This window comes from Lepidothrix coronata, unplaced genomic scaffold (genome assembly GCF_001604755.1).
Source record: "Lepidothrix coronata isolate B3197 unplaced genomic scaffold, Lepidothrix_coronata-1.0 Scaffold18, whole genome shotgun sequence".
Classification (NCBI taxonomy): Eukaryota; Metazoa; Chordata; class Aves; order Passeriformes; family Pipridae; genus Lepidothrix; species Lepidothrix coronata.
The window spans coordinates 1,470,764-1,493,099 of NW_016690198.1; the positions used below are offsets into that span (position 1 = coordinate 1,470,764).

Here is a 22,336-nt window from a genome sequence, read left to right on the forward strand (position 1 = left end):
GACCCCTGGTCAGGCAACGGGAATCATCTGAGTTTCAATGACCTTTGTGCATCTAATTACAATTCCCATTGACCTCAGACAATCTCTGGAGAGCAAATGACACCCAGGACCATCCTTGGTTCATATAAAAGTAAATGAGCTCAATCTGTATGTGTCATTTGAAGTTCATCTAGTTCTGCACAAAGCATCATCTCTGCACAAAGCATTTACATTAGATGGTGTTCACACCCTTTGCCAGGTAAATTTTGCTTTTTTCCAACAAAGGAGATTTCACAATTTTTCTCAGCAGCCAGTTTCAGTAATTGATCACTCTTGTTTTTTATTAATGTATCTAATTGTAATTTCCTTTGTTTCAACCTGTGTCTACTGCACCTCTTACTGTGGGGCTCCTAGAAGACCCTGGCTACAATTTGTGCTGGCTTCACCCATGCCGGTAACGTATTTCTTGTTGCTAGCAGCTCCAATTGCCAGACAGTGTTGAAGGTCTGATGTCAAGCCATGAAGCAGAGGCTACAGGTCAGGGTCTAGCCATGGAGCAGATGCTGACAAAAAAGCAAGCTCAAGGGCCTCAGCTCCCAAGATAAGAGGCAGCATGAATTCCAGGCTGTGCCTGAATTCCTGTGCTCAATCTCAGGTAATCACTTAATACAAAAACAGGTAAGTCTTTCCATTTTCATGGTCTTTGTTCAAGGCAGTGCAGTTGTACTTGACTGCAGCTAACTGCTCTGTATACAGATATGATGGGAACTGATCTCTGTTAATCCCAAAGAGCAAACTAAATCTCACAATAGCTGCCCTTTACTGACAGCTGTTGGGGAATAATTTAGGGCTGGTAGCTCAGTGTGTGAGCTGCAGGTTGAGCTCTGGGGAGCAGAAGGCTGAGGCTGAGCCCAAGCCCAAAGCAAGAGGCTATGAACTGCTGACCGTTTGGACAAAAAAGGAACTGTGGTGCCGGCCAGGTGACTGGATACTCGGAGACAGCAGGAGCTCACAATCCCCAGACTTTACCATGCATAGACTGTAAGGGTACAAAAGCCCAGGGTTTCCTTTGTTTGGGGTCCTTCCTTGGATGCTCTCAGCTCAAGCTGTTATTTTGTTAGTTATTGCATGAAGATTAAATTATTTTAAGGATTGGGAAATTGGAAACTCTGCTATGGGTGGGAAACCTAGGGTCGAGCCAGTAAGGCAACCTGGTCTGACAGTGTGAATGTGGTGAGTTTAGCCGCGAAGGGGCCTCAGTCCTAGCTCAGGTAGAGCAAGTGTGACTGCCAGGGCAGCTCCTAGATGATCAAAGAGGGGAGTTTTCTTACAATAGCTGTGGGGAGATCTGTATCAACATGTTACTTCAAAGAACCTTAGATCACAGAATTTGTCAATGTTTGATCTCCTTTATTCTCCTCAGCAGAAGACTGAGGTAGTATTTCACCTGAATATGTCTTTAAGTGTGAAAATTTTCACTTACTTAACTTTATTTACTTCCACTACCAAACTGTGGCTCAATAGCTGACCTCAGATAATCCTCAAGCAGCATAGGTAATAGATAGATTGATATCTGTTGCATCTGACCAGCAATCTGGAATAATAATTAAATTATCCTGACAAAACTGGAAGTTTTTGTGCAAGTAGATTTAACATGTCTACATATAAAAATAGGTCAGAACTAGTCTCTGTCTGGGCTCTACACATATTTCACTAACTTTTGGATGTTCTTTTTCTCTGAATTGGGTCAATGATTGATATTGGTTGAACGTTGAACCATAAACAAGCATTGACCTCCAGATACTCAGTGCTGGCCACAGATGATCTAGTCAGGTCCAGTGAGAAAAGTCTTTAGGACTTTATGTAATCACTCTAAGGATTGTTAGTGATAGGACATTTCAGCTAAATTGAATATAACTATTAATTTTTACCAGTGTTTTATGAGTGGCAAACTGGGACAGAAATTGTGCTATGGGCTCATGACTCCTGAGCCCAAATGTGGGACACAGATTAATATTTATTTTCATATTGTCCCTGAATAATTAACTGAAGGAGTAATTGACCTCATATGAGTCCTTTGTATTGAAGAAGTAAATGATCCTGTTGCATCCTAAGCAGCAGAACAGTGCAGTGACCCAGCTGTAGACTGCATCCATAACAATACTAGAGGTGGTGACAGGATATAATCTCAATTAGTGCCCCTGCTCTCACATCTGGATTTTGAGATTTAAAATACGCCAGTGTGTTGAAACTTTATGACATCTGAACAGTAGAGCCTGGCAGCTGTCTCAGTAATGTCTGAGCACCAAAATATGTTGGAGCTTAATCTCATTATATTGACTAGGACAGGTAGTCTGCAACTAATTTCTTATGAACATTAATACGAAGCCAGACCAGGTAGCTGCAATTCCTGAGGTCACCAGCTCTGAGGCAGGCTGTCTGATGACTGGCATGTGGAGTCTCTGTCCTACTCTAGTGTCTCACTGCAGCTGAAAACTCAGCATTTCAATCTTCTGAACTGAGGACTCTCAAGATGTCATTGCTCATTAAGGACATAATTTTTACACTATTTACATTAAAAAGCAGGCCTAAAGGAAGTCCACAACTTTGCCATTGACTTCAGTGGAGCCAGGATTTAAACCTAGACTTCAGTGTTCAAGTAAAATATCTGCCCCTTTAGCTGTCTAATCCTCTCTCTGAACCTTTCCTGATGTTTACCTCTCCCCTAAGACCCACTTGCATTCATGTTTTTTGTGTTCTATCAGAATTTCCAAAAATTTCCATCATTCACTCTGAAGAAAAAATACCTAGTGAAGACACAATAATATCTAAACCAGAATATCTAACTCTTCCATTATAAAATGTAAGAGTATCAGAATTACTTAGGTGCTTAAAATACTTTTAGTGGTTTGTCTAATACAACCTTCAGAATCCAGACTAAATCTTAATCTATTAATATTGTATTAACTTTCTACAAAGCCAAACATGAGATTAACTTAATATTTGAATGATGGAAGAATTTGCTGTGAAGTACTGCACCTCTTGCTTAAAGAACAGAATTACTTTCCATCAGGTAGATTCTTCAGAGGTATTTAAATACAACATGAGTACTTCTGGCAGAATCACTGAGGTTCTCTGCTGCTTGGTCTGTTAATTATACAGTAGGTGCAGTCTCTGTGATCCACTCTGCATGAGTGCTAGTGACTGACCATCTTTTGTCAGCTGAAACTGGCCCTACTGGCTCATGTAGACCTACATGATTCTCTCAACTGTTTTGATTTCAAGACTAGCCAACCTAGCAAAACTTTTATGACCCCTGTGTATTCTGCATAAGTAAAAATAGCCTTACCATAATAAAACCGAGCCACAGAAAATCACAGATATCTTCAAGCAAAGATATAGTCTTTCATCATAAGCCTAAGGAACATGTATATATTCCAGCTAGAAGTGCAACAGGTGGTACCATCTAGAAAGGACATTAACAGCACAGTCACAATATAAAAAAATACAAAATATTCTCTATTTCAAAGAACACCACCCAGTTTCAAGCCAACTTGTATTTATTACCTTGATTTGTATCAGATATGTAAATCCTTTTCTTTCCTGAATTCAACAACATTCCAAATATTTTGTCAGATGTCTTGCATTGTATGGTAGATTTTCACCCAGGCAGAAAGAAAAGCTTCTACTTCAAGTCCTGTTAGAAGCTTCAACTCTCCTATGTGTTACGTACTTGACTAACACTTCCTTGGATTTTAATGTTTCCTTTGCTTTAATAAACTTTTACTTATGGAACACCAATCGTGTTCTAGATGATTCAAGTGTAGTCTGATAAAATGCAAATATGTAGCCACTGCAAAAGACAAGATCAAAACTGGAAAAATATGCCTCTCCTCAAGTTAGACAATTATCACTCCTCACACACATCATCAACTCTTGTAGTTACTTTGCTCTGACAAGTATATTACAATTATAGGACTCTCACTGCAAATATGCCTGTGAAGAAAAGCCTACTACTGTGCCCTAGTGTGTACAGCAGTGTGTGGAGGGCTCTGATGTACAGATCAAATTTGTGTAGACACATCTATATTACTAGCCTTTAAATACATACTAGATCACTATGAAACAAATTGCATAGGCTGTTTCAACCCAGAATAGATTTGCTGTCTTTTTCCTCTGAACAAATGTGTATACTAATTGGAAACCTTTGAGATGCCAAGGGAGAAGTCAGACAGCTGGCTATTTACCCTCTGTGTGCCAGCAAATTTCAGATAATTACTTTCACTAGCATACATTCTTGCTCCCATTTAATTAATATAACACAATTATTTATGTGAATAAGGATGAAATTGTGCTTTTTGTGGCTTTTAAATGTTACTCCAGATCCATGGAAGCTTCAAATATATTAGCACAAGAATAGTTAAGTTTTGTGTTTTTCTCAATCAACTGTGTTTGATTACTAGGAGGAAGAACTGGAGACCAGCATTTCAGGGCTGCACAACTGTAATTACTGCACAGCCACTAAATATTTTTATTTACTATGATTGACGGCCATTAGGTGGGCATCAGGCCTTAGTTTCCTTAGCGGGTGGCACTGTTATGATAGAAGGCTTACTCTTGCATAACTTTATAATTAATGGGAGGTATTTCAAGGCTCTTCCACAACCTCCCTTACTAATCTCCTTCACTTCAGTCTCAGACTATTGCTCTTACCCACAATCTTTGTTTTATATGGTCCTTCATACCATTCCTTGCCAGCTAGAAATGGACTAATATGCTGTACGGGACTGAAAAAAAAAGGAATGTAATCCTTAGCAGGCAGCATCATTTCCTTTGTCTCTCCTGAACCCTCCCTTGAAATTTCTTTCTCAGCTGTTTCATTGGGATTGCTGTCTTCCAGTCAACACCTGCTGTAAGTGCTCTAACTCTTATTACAACAATATCGGTACTGTTTTCTTGATCAAGCTGAATGTAAACTCTCTCTCAGGGTCAGCATCAGAATGTCCCACTTGCTCCTGTGAAACAGGATCATTTACCACAGGAATGAAAATCCTTCTATTCAATGTTCCAAGTGTGACCAGAATGTTAATCAGCACATGAATGCTTTACTTTGGCAGATATCAAGCATTCTCTCTCTGTCCTTTATGGAATGGTGTACCTTGAACAGAATCCTTACTACAGGTAGGTCTACCTACATGACCTTCTTTTTGTCAAGCCCCTTAAACCTGAAAGGAGCAGCACACACAGTTCCTTCTAGAGCACAAGAGAAACCTTCGCTCTCCAGGAAATCTACTTTAGTTAAGCCAACACCCCGGTAATAAACAGTGAAGTACCCATACATCAATCATTTCATGAAGCTTCCACATGCTTTTTTTGCCAGATCTCATTGCTTCTTTATTTGCCATTTTTCTTACTCTAAAACTGTTGTAAATAAGACTTTAGGATCAAATTGGTCTCTTCATGCATGTAAAGCAGGAGTAACACATACTGCTCTTCATTTTCTGCTGAAAAATATTAAAAATCTGTTGTACTCCTCATTACAGATTGCATTTAAATGCCCAGGGAGGAAATTTCTACACTCAGATACTTATGGTAGGACCAAGTGACTAAACCATCTTTTGCTGATATCTCTGTTCCATAAGGGTAGACAAATTAAACAGCCACCTCTTTTTTGAAGTAACACAGAGGGTAAAAAAGCACTTTTTCAAACAGAAACATGTACTGTTATCTGGCAAAGCTTAACCTTTTGATTTGATCTCTGTTAACTGGAGTGCTAAAACCTTTTGTTCCATTTTTAGGATCAGGCAGACAACTTGCACAGTGGTTGCGCCTGATTTCCAAATACTGCTGCTTATGTGAGGTTGGACTTGAACTATGAGAAAACTGGATTACGTTTTGGCAAATCTCATATCCCATAGCTTCTTGGCACTAGATCCACCCAGGACTGTATACATAAACAACTACTCCAATAGCTTAGAGTTTAGATTTTTGTTTTTGTTTTCTTATAAGTAAGGAGACTCAATGGTACCAAAAAAACCCCACAAAAACAAAACCAACAACAACAATAAAATTCCTGTCACAAGGGGTTTTGGAGACTCTTACGCCTGTTGTTAGGAAATTAGATTATAAACTGCAAATTTGGTGTTTTTCTACATTTGGGTACAAATCCCTTCTTCATAGATTAATCCACCTATAAGAGAGTTTATGGCCCAAGTGCTTGGGAAACTCTGGACAGGGAAATATGAGCTTAAAAAGAGATCTCAACCTTCTTCTCCTCAGAAAATGGAAATTAAGGGTACAACAATGACATCTAATTGAACCATGTAGGCTCCACAACATGGAATAAATTATAGACAGTGCTGGTGCCAGCTTTCCAATTAAGGTACTGTAAAATTACCTTTCCTTTAGCAAGCATGTGTCTTACCAAAAAAAGGAAAACCAAACAAAAAAACCCTAATAATACCACCTGCAGCCAAACCTCAAAACCACAGCAAACCCAAAAGTCCTGATGGATGTTTATTATCTAATTGAGGAAAAGACCAAAAATATATGGAAATACTAAGAAAGCAAAGTTTGTGAGAAGGGGAAAGGTGAAGATCTTTTACTTCCAGCCTTGCAACATTAGGAAGCACAGCCTCACAGTTAGCTAACTCCACCTGAACCTAAACCTTTCCTGTAAGCATGTCCTTTCATTCAGGGACATGCTAAAGTAAGCTCTTCTGATGTGATAATAGAATTTCTGTAATGGCTATATTTTCAGATGAATTTACTCCAGCAACTTTCAAAGTGGGCTACAGTGGTTTTTTTGGAGCAGCTGAAGCTTTTTGCTAATGAGCTCTCAAATACAATGTATAATACACAAAATAAATAAATAAATAAATAAATAAATAACTTTTAAAGAGCGGCTGGTAGGTGTGAAAAACATTTTTTCTTTTTTTTTTTTTTTTCCCTGGAACTTTCCCCTCAGTAATTCTTGATGTCTTTACATCCTCTTCCTCTCCTTGGAAAAGCGCAACTGATGTTCAAACACAGACTACAAAATGTTTTATAGAACTGTATGAAGCTTGTTCAAAATACTGTCAGTCACTTCCATTTTCCAAGCTCAAGCTTATGCAAAAATGTTTTCTGTGCATGATGGTCTCTGCATCCATCTAAAGAACAGAGAGAGCTCTACTCATCACTTCTTGTTATAAATACGCACAATTTACTGGGTTCTGTATTCTATTTATTTTTCTATCTTGAATTTGCAGTTGCATGAATTTTACTTCATTACTTAGTGTAAAGTCCAAAAATGCAGACATTAATTAGTTATTTCTGACTGTGTGCCCTCTGTTCAAACGATAAGACACAAGGAATAAAATACTTTTATCTTCTCTTGCTGTTCCAGGCCATGCTGAATTAGAACATCTTGGGAAAGAGAAAGGCTTTTTTCCTCTGTCTCAATCCTGAATTCCAGTCCCTACCTACATTCTGAAGTCAGGTTAGTAAAAGGATAATGGCACCAAGCTCCCATGCTGACTCTATGATAGCTTTTCTTTGAATTTCTCCATTATCTGAACAGCTCGGTTTACCAAACCTATTATCCTTCCCCCTTGGTTTTCAAGCTGAGAAAACAAAAACTACTTCTTTAATGGCCCACAGATTGATGATTAACATTTTACGTGTCCCTGGTAAGGCTGGCAAGTAAAACAACTGCTTTTGGACAGTGAAAATACTGGAGAGAAGGAAGCGGGAGTCAACCTATGTTATTAACTTGTACTGCTTCATTAATCACAATCTTTTTTTATTGCATTGCTCAAAGCCAAATCCATTCTACTTCTTCAGAATGATTTAGATCAAAACAAAGTGCTCTTAATGCACCTTTGACATCTGGCTTAGCAGCTGGCTACTGCTAATATTGCTCTTAATAAATGTCGGGAGCCACATTTACTGTGACCATTCTGATTTAAGCTACTGCAGAGGGCAATGAATTACCTTAAAGGAGCTCCTCTGGAAAGTCCTAAGTTTTATGCTGGATCCCCTGCCAGCCTCACCACTTCATGAGTATGAACAATCAGACAATTGAACTGATTTGACTTTGTCACTCCTGGAGTTTCATTGCCTTTAACCTTGGGATGTAATGATGGTAACGCCATGCTAAGTGGCTCTCCTGTCAGGGGGAATAGGGTTTGTCGGCTCAAGTGGAGCACCCTTTCTTGTTAGCTGAAAACTGCTCTGATTCGCACTGAGGGGGAAATAGATTGAGTATGATTAATACCACTGTGAATGCAACCTATTTTCTTTCAAGGCTTTTGAAGGTGATAGTCAACCAGATGTATTTATTTCTTTATTAATTGTAAGCTTATGACTAAAAAGACTGGATTTAGTTTGGGGTTTTTTTTCTTCTTATTTTTTCCTGCGAAATTCTTTAATGTCTATTGTAGACTACTAATAACATCAGCCTAAAAACCTTGTTGTCTCTTGTTTCCAGGCAAACTTGGTTTGAATATGGACTGCATTAAATTTGGGGCAATTGTTCTTCTCTGATGAAGGTGCAGTGAGAGGAGAGTTTTGTTTTCCTAGCAGTGGAAGGTGAAGAAATAAGAGCTGGCCAGTGAAACTGTCTGTTCCACATTTGCGGGGACATATTAGAGTCCTCACCCTTCCAGATACTGTGCTGTCTACTTTATTTCCTAGCTGTTTTCCTGTGCCCTCTCATGCTGTTAAATATTTCTGACTCTGTGACTTGGAAAGAATCCAGGAGATGGGATGAAGACAAAACTGAAGTTTAAGCACCTTAGGAGTCTTTATGATAACTTGGCCATTCTTAGACTGAAGCCTTTCGACATAGGCATCAACTTCCTCCATAGATGCTGTGGTCAGAAGAGGCCATTGTATGCTTCCATTTGGATCCACATGAACCAGAGATTCCTGCTCAGCATTGCCCTAGTTATTGAGCAGAACTACTGTGCTCATTGGCTCATTTTGGCATCTGCAAGGACATTATATGCTCTAGGAGGAGCCTCTCTTGATATAGTGCAACCTAAAAGCTCTGACTGGTACTTCCTAGAAAATCTCAGTGTGAGAGATGACGAGGGCTGTGTTTAATTTATCAGCCTGTGAACCACATGGTGTAGGGACCAGCACACATTCCCTGCTGCCATTCCCACAATCAATAACACCCAGAAAAGGGCTCATGGATGCTGGTGACCTGAGAGATTTAAATGCCTCCAGCTTCTTTCATCAAAAGATTAGGACCAGAGACAAAATTCTTATATTAGAGTTAATGAGAAGAATGAAAGACCCTTTGGGACATGTTGGTCCAAAAACTGCAATTCATCTTTGCCCACTGAGAGAGCAGGCAATGCTGGAGAACATAAAATGGTGGAATTATTAGGGCTGAAAAAGACCTTTAAGATCATTGAATCCAACCATTAACCCACCACCACTGTGTTCAGCACTAAACTGTGTCCCCACATGCCACATCCACATGCTTTTTAAGTACTTCAAGGAAACGGGATTCCACCACTTCCCTGGGCAGCCTGTTCCAATGACTGATCATTCTTTCAGTGAAGAACTTTCTCCTAAAATCCAATCTACACCTCCTCTGGCACAGCTTATGGACATTTCCTCAACCTCTTACTTTTTACTTGGGAGAAGAGACTGACACCCACCTGGCTGCAACCTCCTTTCAGGTAGTTGTAGAGAACAATAAGGTCCCCACTGAGCCTCCTTTTCTCCAGGCTAACCACCACCAGCTCCCTCAGCTGCTTCTCAACAAACTGAAAAACACAGGGAAGGAGGAACAGTGTTGTGACTTATTCAGGAATGTTACCCAGTCTCCCAGTGGCATTGATGAGCCAAACCTGTAGCTGAGTTACATGGCACACAGTCTCTGAGACCAAAGCATTAAACAACTTACCCAGATGTTTCCATGACGATCCAACCATACTGTCTAGCTACTGGGGCTGCAGCATATGCATGGAGGTATTCAGCCAGATGTGATGAAGTGAATGTTTCTTCTAATGTTTCTTTTAGTTTCAGGTGAATGATGCTATACACCCCTATCTTTATGGGCTATCGGGGCTGCAGTTGAGAAGCAGGTCACTATGAAAACTACTTGATGAAGTAACCTAAATTTAATAAGTAGAATTTAACCCATGTTCAGTGAATGTTGTTTCAGGGCCTTCTGTTTACAGCCCCCTTCCAAGGCTAAAAAGCACTGCCACAGGGGCAATTACACAGCCCAACACTCTGAAAGACTTGAAAGACTCTGCCCATGGGAGAGTTTTAAATGCTGGATCTAATTCTAATTGCATTTTTTTATCCTTTTGACCATATACCCTTTTTTTAGCTTCAGTCACAAATGCCCTCAAATTGGTTTTGGCATATAACATCTTGTGTAGGGGGCTTAAGGTTCAACACGTCTGAAAGTGCAAAGCATACTTTCATTGCACTCACTGCATGTTATCAAATTAAAAGAAAATTGACAAGTTTAAATTTCCTTTTTCATAGAAAGATTTTGAAATCTATTAGCTTGGTTCACTAGTGTGTAGAAGGCATGATATCTCTGCTTTGCTAGTGTTTGAAGGAGGTGTTAATGATGCATATTTTAGTACAGCTGGGTATCCTTTAGCATGCAGCATTGAAGGTTAGGAGTGACAACTTTAAATCCTGATTTGTGAACAGCCACAGGTTCTCAGCATGCTGTTTCAGTGAAATCACAGAACTGCAGGATTTGCCCTTAAGGATGTAAAAGCTGTTACAGTTCAGACTAACCTGCACAGAACAAGTCACTCTGAGAGACTGGAAAAATAACTCACTGCAGAGACAGGAGTGTATTTCATTAACAACAGAAATGACAGCAAGATAATGAGGTAGTGATTGACAAGATAGTATGTGTTTATTTGATAACATCCGAAAACCTTAAAGACAAAGACAGTGCTTATACCTCAAAAGTGACAAGGAATAGCTAAATATGTATACAGATGTCAAATTATCTGTTGCCTAAAATGAGTCAGACTCAAAATATAGTGTTTAAACTTGGTGTTCTCATTTTCCAGTAGGCTTCTCGGTTATCTGTATAATAGTATCTTGATTTAGGTTTTGGAGACTGAAAAATGTTAATTTCTTAAAGCTGCATTTGTCTGCACAACTTTTGACTGCTAAAATGTTCTGCACTTCCTGAAGGTACATGGGTAACTACATTCAGGCAGTTATTTAAGCATATGTTTAGCTTTATTTTCATGGAGGAGGTCTTGATTTCTTTGTATAGGGTTTGAGTTTAAAAAGCGCATCCAAGCTAATGCCACTAACTCGCCAGGGACTCTTCAAAAGTATGCCTTTCAACCTCCTCTATGTTATGAAACAGCAAGGGTAGAGAAGATCATTAATAATATGGCAGTAAAGGACCTCTAGAAGAGACAGAAATAGTGGCAGTTCAACATTCATAGCAGGCAAACACATGAGCTGAGGAACAAAAGGGAGAAATCTTCTATTCTCCCTCACATGTATGGAAGTGTCTCCAGAAATATTTAATATGAAGCACTGTGCACAAACATAGTTTGCAACCCGGAAAAAATAAATTAAATTTCCTCCTTCTTTTGTATTGAGAAGATGGACATAGTGATTAGGGCAGCATGGCCTCTTACAGTAGGTGAAGGTAGGATGAGCTGTCTCCTAACATCGTGACCTCACCATCAGCTCTTTTATCTTCCATTTGGTATAACAGTGACTGCACTGCCTGAGAAAAAACTGGGGAAGCAGTGGAAATTACAAGCCCAATAAATGACAGACCTAACCTCTAAGTCAACAGTAAATTTCATTAGTAAGGGAGTAATACCAGCATAAACTTCATAGAGTTTAGTCATCAGCTGTCACAAAGAAGCATACTAAACCTTGCCTGTCATTTAGAGGAGTGTTGCAGAGCTTATCAACCACAGCGGCAATTTTAGCGATGCTGTCTTTATAACTGAATGCATTTTTGAATGCCAAAACGCAAAAAAAATAGTGGGATGGAGGATGCAATTTTTAAAGCCCTCTGATAAGGCCCCTTTTCTTAATTAATCTGAAGAAATTGCAGACAGATTCAGCATTTGCCCCAAATTGCTATTGGTTAATTAGTTGAAATGGAAGAGTCTTACACAACAGCTTTACTAGGACCGGGCTGAATCTACTGATCATTGAAGTACTCTCTTAAGCTCTGTAATGCAGTTATTGTTGTGAGGATTTTGAAGGGAAATCACAGCAATTATTTCTAAATCACTGATAGTGTCCAATCAATTTACTTTCATACATGCAAAATTCCAGGCTTTCATATGAAGTATGGATGTTGTGTGCTTAGACCTTCTATGGACACCTGAAGATCATCACAATTGCCCTAAGTTATTCAAAATGCCTAGATGAAAGACTTGCTCAGATTTTTCAAGAATCATAACTACATACACACGTTTAATGCATGTCTGTAGGGGGAGATAATATTTTTACTAGACTGTTCAATATAATTGGAATTAAACCCTTCTGAGATCAGAGTCCCTTCAATTAGGACTAACTGAACCTCTTAAGTCTCCTGTAAATCTCACTTCTCTCATATATGCATACCATTAAAACTACGATAAAACTCCTGTATAATTAGGAAAGTAGGCAAACATTTTCCAGGAACAGATGCAAGGCTTATAATACCAAAATTACAGCTCCACCTGCAGCAGAATAAGTCAGTCTTTGTCCTCCTAAAGCTATGTGCAATCCAGTTTTCAAAGGGTTTTTTGCAAAATTTCTGATGTGTATGGGGGTGGAAAGTGAGATGAACAGTGAAGGAGTAAGAAGGAAGAGATGCAGAAAAATTGCTTAGCCAGATTTTGATTTATCCAATACAAACGCTGGACTATTTTTAGGATGTTGGTCACATTTCATGAGACAGTTACAAAGATGTTGCACAAAGTGCATGATAAGTCATGGTTGAATACATCTATGATACCTCATGATACATGGGTTTGTAATCAAGTGAACACCTGTAAGTATATAATTTTTCTGGAACTGACAGCTGTTGTTATTTCATGTTGTTTTGTAAAATGCATTTAACCACTGTCTTTCTTGAAAGCCTATATTTATTCATTTATCTTTGAGAACCTGCAATGTGCAAAATGTATACAATAGTTCATACTCATTAGAGTAAATCTGTTGTGGGCCTGTGAAGACTGACATTTACACTGTCGTTTAACTGACACAACAGTGTAGTAAGTTGTGCCCTGTCAGGCTTTTATATAATTGCATTTCAAAATAATGTAAATACAACAGTCCATTTATTTCATATGGCTAGTAAACTGTTCAGCTTCATGATGTCTGAAATATGAATTTTATATATTAATTCTCTATTACACTTGTCTGAATTTTTTTCAGATGACCACATTTCATTCAGGGAATACAACCATATTTTCCCCGCAATTTCCAAACCATTATTTTTTTACCCTCTGTCATTTTACCACAGATGCAACAAAACATTTAAACATATAGCCGGCTTTAAGTGTATGTATCAAGACTGCTGAAGTCAGTACACTATAAACATGTGCCTTAGAGTTTGCAAAATGAGGCCTTTAGGTACTGTCTTTTTAAATTTACTTTTACTTTGAATTTAGGGTCCTCTAAATGAAAAGACAGTATCTTTGAAAGGTACTATCCACAGCTTTGACAGCTAGACATACACAAACTTAAAAAAAGGAGATATTTGTGATTTTAAATTCAGTGTGTTCTTTTAAATAAGGTAACATTCTGTTACGTTACTGTGCAGTTCGCCTACACGCAGTTGTTTCTTGTGTTGTTTTGCTTTTATATGAGCTGAGGCTTTCCCCAAAATAAATAGAGGAATAAGTGAATAAGTATAGAGATTTCCATATTGAAAAAGGCAGAGCTCTAATTTAAATTGCAAAACAGAGCCAATTTTGTTGTCAGTTGATGTAGCAACATGCTATATATTTAATTCTTTCATTAAGAGAAAAACTGAAAATAAGTATGGGCTCCTGATCATAGAATCATAGAATGGTTAGGGTTGGAAGGGAATCTTGAAGATCATCTGGTTCCAACCTCCCTGCTGTGGGCAGGGACACATGATGTTAAGGTTTTTTCTCTTTTGGAAATGCACACATTGTACCTTTTCCTGACAGATATTTTGTTTAAATTGACAGAAAAAAAACAACTTAAAAAGCCCACAACAGAATTTATTTTCTTATAGTTACTTTTTTCTTTTTTTTTTTAATTTTGCATTAAAGAAAGGAATTTCATCAACATTGATTGTCATTTACAGAAAACATTCAAAAATCATGTGTGCATTAATATGGAATGCTAACAGTGTTGAACTAATAATTTACAGGACATAAAACAAAAATCTATTACATTCTAAAGTAATATAGAACCTTTTCATTTGACAGGGATGCTGGTCCTAAAAATTCATGATAAAAAATAAAACCCTTAGTGGTCACTTACTAAATTAATCAGGTTGTCTTTTTACTCACATACACATAAATTAGGTCAGTTATATTAAACAAGGGAGAAAGATCAGAAGAAAATTGCAGATGTAAAAGTGCCAGATGAACTCCTGGCTCTGTTGAAATCAGTGAACAGTTTGCTGCTGGTTTCAATGGAGCCAGATTTTTACCCAGTATGTCACGATTCATTTGCAGTTTTGCTTTTTGCACCTACAAGCCAGTTAAGATACATTATAATTATTACAGAGTTGAGCATTAAAAAAAATAAATCAGTGTTGACTCTATGAGGCATTTGATTTTAGAAAGGAATTTTTATTCGTCTTTTGAGAGTGGTTAATTTTGATGTTATTAATATTTTATTAGATTGTTTATTATCATACTTCTTGACAGGCAATGCAACTCCTGTGATATCTACATTACCAATAGTGGTAAACATGCTTACCAAGTAGAAAACAACACACCCCTAAAATTCAAATTAAATTGATTTACAACAATATAGCTACAACCAAGCACCAAATAGCTCAGGGCTTGGATCCTGGGTCTTAACATCTCACTTCACTCTAACAAAATGAACTGGAAATAGGATAAAAACATTAGATATTTGAAAGTGGGAAGTATATGAAAAATCATTTCTTCTCTTAATCCTAAAAGCAAGGAAGCATTTTTAGGAATATTTAAAAAATATTAGAAAGCTTCATTTAAATCTAAATATCTATCTTAATTACGTATTTTTTTTTTATAAATTGGTAATCACAAAATACTAGCCATTAAAGTCATATTTGGATGCCAGAAAAGCATCCAAATACTTTGCTTGTTATTTATGCTCCTGCCTGCATTATAGCTGTTGATAAACTGGACATAATTTCTTTTTTCCATTATGATCTTTAAAATGTGCATTTGGTGAAGATCAGTTATGGCTTCAGATTACAGCTAATAAGTGACCTGACCTCAAATTTGAATAAGAGATTAAAAGTATACAAAAATATTTTGCTTATTGGAAAGAAAGAAATGTTTCTATTAATATAATTCATGCCAGAAGGATTCATAAATCTATATGCTGTAAGGAAGCATTACTTGCTTACGGAACTTGTCTTCAAACTATATTAGTCAAATGCAGTCTGCAGGAATTATTACAATACTTACTGTACAGACTCACTGATATCATGTTTCATTGACGGTCCCATATATTTTTTCCCCCCAGTTACAAACAGAAGCATACACTAAATATCAACAGCTGGTCAAAAGGCTTTATCTATTACAATCAGTTTCCATAAAAACTGAAGAGTACATTACACTTAAAGGAAGCAAGTACATAATTTGCTCTTTGATGTTTTTCCTCTTTAAAAAAAAACACATTACAAAGTCTTATGCTTAAACAGAGACATAGAAAAATCAGTGTATTCACTGTCCCAAGTTATTTACAGCAAAAATTACAGAGACAGCATACATAATATCAGACCTTCCACAAGCATATATTAAAAGTAATTACATTTGAAAAAATATTTTATTTGTCTTCTACATTTCTACAATACATAATCAGGTTTCTTTCTTCTTGTTTTGTTTGTTTAGTTTTTAAGTAACTTCTTTAGTGTTAATCAGATGAGGCAGAGAGTGCAGCTGTAAAATAAGGGATTTTGTTGCTATTCTGGTTCCTATATTATTTATATCATCCATTCATTACAACCCGAGTAATTAGTTTAACATGGGAATTATCTCACAGCGATTAGCATAAATCTCAAAATACCCAATGCATTTGATTTAGCTGAGTGTTAATATCGGCTTAGAGTTCAGTTGTGCTTTATTTGTTGCCACAAGTACAATCACAGAGCCGCTCCCCGTAGCGTACTAGAGGTCACATTGCAGTCACGCAAGAGGCAAGGACTATCATGGCTGGTTCACTAGCTATGCTACTCAGTGGCTTTTTAAAAATAAGTGCACGATTAAATCCCCATATACTGCACGAGAATGTGTGGTCCACACTCTGTAGGGTTAACTGATTATTAGCGTATCTTACTAACAACAAAACATCTTTTTTGCCTGATTCTGACATTGAAGTGACACATTAAAAAACCCACAAATGTAGTGCATCTGAATCTGAATCCCCAAAGTCAACAGCCTAATGTAGTTACTTTGACTTATTAAGCTGTGTGTCTAATCAAGACAAGTTTAAGTGCTTTTTTTTTTTTTTTAACAAGCTGGTTTTATCTGGAACAGTCTTCAAGGTAAAGCCTGTTCTTTCCTGTTCTTGGTGGTTAACCATCCACCCTTGCTTGGTTTTCAATGCAGTTTCATTCTTGTTGCCCAAATAAGGGGCCAACATGTTCATAATATAGAAAACTAGGAGCCATTTTTTTAATTCTCTCCAGACAGAGTCTTAATTTAACATACTTTACTGCTGCCAATGTATAGTCATAAACACAGGCCTCAGCATTTTCTTGAAGCACAATTTTTTCAACAGCAGTATCTTCGTTCATAACTTAGCAGCTATAGCCAACAAATTCAACAAATATGCAAAACCACTGTGATATCTACATTAGATGAATTTTTTTCTTTATGTTATGGTACAGAAGACCACGTGCAAAGCAAATAATTTCTACAAGTACAGTTACAAAGAAACACTTATAATTTACTTATTGCTGCTATATCCAATGATGTTTTCTTTCACTCTCCCAATGTGGTGTGATTGAATTGTGAGAATGATGACAATATGTAAATGTAGTACACCATGTTACTGAACTCACTATGAGCAGCATTATCCTCGCTGCCTGCAGTAACACCCAGGAAATATCTCTCTTTTCCCAGAGCATTTTATTCATTGCTTTATTCTCTCAACACGAAATGCAAAGATCACTTGGAGGACACTGACACAGCCATTGTGTCACTGGACATTCAGGCTACCTTTTTAGGAGAGTTACTGATCTGTGAGCTACCACTGTAGAAATTTTAGGTCCCTTCTTTTCACAATGACTTTTGTCTGCAAACTGCATACACGAGTGGCTTTTATAGCTCCAAACCACTTCTGGGATGATAAATTACTGGGATGTTGGGCTCATTGTCATACAGTTTTTCAGGGACAATGCATGCAGGGACAACACAGCTAAGTGAGGACATGAAGGAAAAGGAGGAAGGAGCCTGCTTCCTACCACTTGTGTGGAGCCTCCCTTGCAAGCTGCAGGTACAGATCAACTTTGAGCGCAAAGATGAGTATTTATCACTCAAGGTCTCATTCACTAGGAGCTAGGAGTAAAAGGAAAAGGAAAGAGAGACAAGATCCTCTGGACAGAAGACTGTCTTTTTTAATGGGAAGGTATCATGCTAACAAGAATTTCAGTCACTTGGCCATGGCTCCCAACAATCTGAAAGATTAAAATATAAATTGAAATGGAACAGTTGGTAAAGATTATGATTGTGAAAACCTTGATGCACAGGGATGCTGGCCACTCCACCTCCTGAAGTTGTCCATCTGTCTTCTAGGTGTAGGGAGTTCAGAGGATGGAGGGAGTAGAAAACCATACATACTCACTGTGATAATAGGAGCAATGCTCAGAGCTGACGACAACCTCTTGGTTGAAGACAAGAAATTAACTTAATGACTGGCAATCTAACTGACTGCAATTTATCTTTCTGTGTGTGTTCTTGTAATGACAGATATATATAAAACGTGGTTTAAAGCTAGGGATAAGCACATTCCAAAATTTTAGGAAGTTCACTAGCACAGTATAAAATCAGATAATGTTTTCTTGAGGTGAGAAAGGGACTGATCGTACTATGAAGAAGCATTGCTACAGAGTCCTGGGCTAGCTATGATTCTGCATCCCTGAGAGAAAATGGTAGCTGTTAGCCACTTGCTCATACCTACTTGTTCTTTATAGTAATTTTTCTGTATCCTAGGTGGTGTTCCTATCACTGCTGACAAACTATCACTTATTCCATGTCTTAATCTTTCTTTTTACATGTCTGCAGCAATTTTGAGTATAAGCTCACATTAATGTACATAAACTCAGCACTCTTAAACTGCACTTTCTTTTGTCACTTGTCTAAATTCAGTAACTTGTACAAAGCTCACTTATATTTTGTTTCCAAAAGGACCTTAACATCATCAGTTGATGGGTCAGTAGGACTCTGCTGACTGTGAAACAATGGGTGAAGTGAGATCAAGCTGAGGAAATGCTGACAGTGAATTCAGTTTATACCAATGTTACTTTAAATCACTGGCTTGAAAGCCTTGTCTGGGTCATGTTTACTTGGGCAGCTCAACCCATACTCTTCAAAGCCTTTAACATTCTCTTCCTTATTCTGTTATATTTATATAGCTATTTTTAGTAAAGAAATATCCCTGAGTGGCATAGAGTGCAACATTTGCATCAAGCAGTGATTGTCATTTACAAAGCGTGAAACTTAAAAAGAAGAGGAGGGGGTCTTCAACACACTGTTCCTAATGGATGTCAAAGACAGGAGTTAGTTTCTAGAGTGGAGGCAGAAAGTGCTGGAACAGGCTGGTAGGTGTAAATACACTACTTTGTTATGGCTAGGGAAAAGCAAACTGTTCTGTCTCAGGTTTCCATTTCATATGTGCTTAGACATAATGAATTTGGACAAAAAAATCAGCTTCCATGTTTCAGTTTGATCTTATTGCCAAGTCCTATATTCCTGAGATGTCCAACAGACAATGACTCTGAAACTAAGAACCACCTTCCAGGCTGGACCTTGGCTCTTCTGAAACAGCACACTCAGTGAAGAGTCAGGAGGGAGGAGGAGTCGGGGCACCTGAACATCTTTCAGATTACCTTTGAAGCACAGCTTCAGAGAGGTGGAAAAGTCAACAGGAGTAGGAGCCATCAGCTGCACATCTCTAACCAAGCTGCCTGACCAATTTATAAGACTGCTGAAGCCTTGGAGAAGTTTCCACAGCTTGGTGGTGGGAGATCAAGAGGCTAGCACAGAAGAGCAGCTTTGCACCCTCTTTGAGCAGAAGTTATTATATCAGAAATCCCTGCAAACTATCCCAAAGGGAAACATACATCCGTACAAGCTGCCACCATGACATTGAACAAAGAAAATCACATAATAAAGTTCATCTTCCTTCACAGGCAGGTCTGGTAGCTGCTCCACCTGCAGCACCGTAACCTGGCATAGGTATTGAAACAGCATTGGAGCCCAAGGGGTAACAGAAGAAATAAACTGAACTGAAAAGAATAACAGGAACCATGAAGTCAAAACATTCCAATACAAGTATGAGAATAACATCTGCCTTCTGCTCCACAAAACTCATAGGAGACCTCTTAAGGCTAAGGATGTCTGAGCTTGTGATGGATTGAGCACCTTCCGTGTGGTGTTTACATGCCTCAATTTTCAAGTGACTCTAGTTAGAGCCAAGGGAATCTGACAACTTGCAGAAGAAATTCCTAAATGCTGCCTATCACAAGTCAATCAAAAACCATATATTCCTTTCAGAAATAAGTTTGCTCAACTGAAGTGGCTTCTACTACCATGCTTCTTTTCTAGTAATTGCTAAAGCAATCTCTCCATTAGAAGGAAATAACAATCTTGTAATCCTTTCAACAAAGAGCAGGTAAGAGTGGTATTTACGCCAAGATAAAGTCTTTGTGGTAGTATAATAGACAGCTGACATCTGCTTCCTCAATGCCAAGAATAATTTTGATTAATATGGTTCAATTATCAGACAGCAATGCTAGAAGTAGTAGCTTCAATATACACTTTAAATATCCTTTTTTTATAGGTCCCAGGTTAATCAATCATTAAAAAAAGAGTCTCATTTGAAAAGCTTGTCACTAAAAAAATTAACAAACATAACTACAGAAAGATGTGACAAATTCTAATTTTGGATATTTAATTGAAGAGCTTCAGGCACTACTGTGGACCAATGAAAGCCAAGACAAACTAAAATCAAGAACTAATATTTTCTGAAATGATTTTTTTAGTGAATTATGAAGTTATTTACTAAAATTCATGCTATTTTATTATTTAAAGTCTCAGGATAACTTGCATATGTGAAATCCAATATCAAGAATTTGAAATTTTGAGTGTAAATGACTATGTATCAAGACCAATCACAAAAATCCAGCCTGTAGCATGTGATCATTATTTGTTGTTCTACCGTCAGTCAATGAAGGGCAAAAGCAGTATTATAGCTACATGACCAATCCCAAATCAGAGAAATTTAAATAAAATATATTTACAGTTACCACACTACAGTTACTATAAATAAATAATGTTTGAAAATTGAATTTTCATTTTCCAAATAAACAATAATGCTGTTTGCTTAAATTCTGTAAAAGTAGTAATAAAAACAGAGTAAGATGCTGATAATTAACCTTATTGGAGGGTAAAAACTTGTTTGGCAATATTTGTAATTGTTTGTAGAGGCTAATACCTATGAATGGCAATGAAGATTTTGTATGCTAGTGTCTTAATATTTCTAGGACAAAAGGCAAGAATGCATTTATATTCCTGAACTGGATATTGCTATCTCTGTGGTCTCTTACAAGTCATTTAACTTTTTTTTCTTTAATTTCCACATCTTTAAAATGTGGCTACAATCATTACTGATTGAAAAGGTCATGAGGTTGGAGTGATTTAATAATAGTGCTTTAAGGATTAAAAGCCCTGCAGATAATGATTAAATAATGTCTTTCACACTGGTGATCTCTATTTGGTTATCTTGACTAAGAAATAACTCAAAAATCTCAAGGAGCAATTAGCTTATTTGAAAAGAACAAAACGTTTTCAAGATGTAAAATGCAATTGTGGAGGACTATTTATAAACATGACAAACCTCTTTATTAGTTAGCACTATAAACAGTAGTATTTATTCACTTATTCTGTATTTCTGTGGGTTGGTCAAATATGTTAATTTTGATATACTGAAAATAGATTTATAATATATTTCAAACAAATATATATGTATATGTTCTTGTGTTGGAAAAGACAAGGAAAACACGACTTCCCTGCAGTTAAAACTGAGCACTTCTAGAATTCAGTTTGGCTCATTTTTTTCCCAAATAAATCCACACAAACAGTAGACAGACACAGTTAATTAAGTTTTTTGATATTAAAAACAAGTGGAATTGTGGTCCTTTTCATGGATTTGCCATGCAAAAGGGGCTGCAAACAGATAAATCACCTTATAAAGGAATGTCAGTCTTAGAGTGGTATAAAAAAGCATCTAGAGCAATGCTTTATTATGTTAATTGAAGACATTTTAATGTAATCACTAGAGAAATGTGCTCTGAATTTGGAGCAAAAAAAGATATTTTAGTAATTGCTATTCTATAGGATTAAATAATTTTGAAGAGAATGTCATATTTGCAACAAAATTCTCAGCACAACTAAATCTGCCGTGCAGATTTTTTCTACATTGTAATGGACCTACAGAGAAATATTTACTAGCTGAGAGTTTGTAACCACTCTTGTACCTGTTCTGACATTGCTAAAACAGAACAAACAAATTATGATGTTGTCTAGACTCGATTCTACCACAGAACCTGTATGCAAACTTGCAAACTGACTGATGAAACTCAAGGGAAAACTCCACGAAATACTTGGAATAGCCAGTGAATTATTTGGTCATGCAGAAAAGACAAGATTGAGACCAGAGCTCTGCCAGTCATTAAGTTATCGCTACAACAAACCAAGTTTCTGCACCCACCCTAGGTCCCACCTCTGTCCCTGGGGGCTGCCTGTGACACTGTCCTGCTGTAAACCCGGGCAGATGGGTGGGTTCTTTGGCCTCCCTGCCAATATGCTTCCCCTTGCCTTGCCTCAGATTGCACTGCTCTATGGTTTGAAATAAAGAAAGGTATCTGCTTGTGATCCTGGTCTCACTTCCTTTCTTCTCTACTGGCTGCTGCTTCTTATTTGTGCTCTACGCCCTCCGC

The 22,336-nt window shown here is 37.5% G+C and overlaps 1 long non-coding RNA gene across 1 annotated transcript; it reads left to right on the top strand.

The window, feature by feature from the left end:
* The first annotated feature begins 199 nt into the window (after positions 1–199).
* Positions 200–9,290, top strand: LOC108493678. Its single transcript, XR_001873559.1, has 4 exons — positions 200–238; positions 456–657; positions 7,367–7,459; positions 8,450–9,290. It is a non-coding gene; the product is annotated as an uncharacterized LOC108493678 (long non-coding RNA).
* Positions 9,291–22,336: the final 13,046 nt, after the last annotated feature.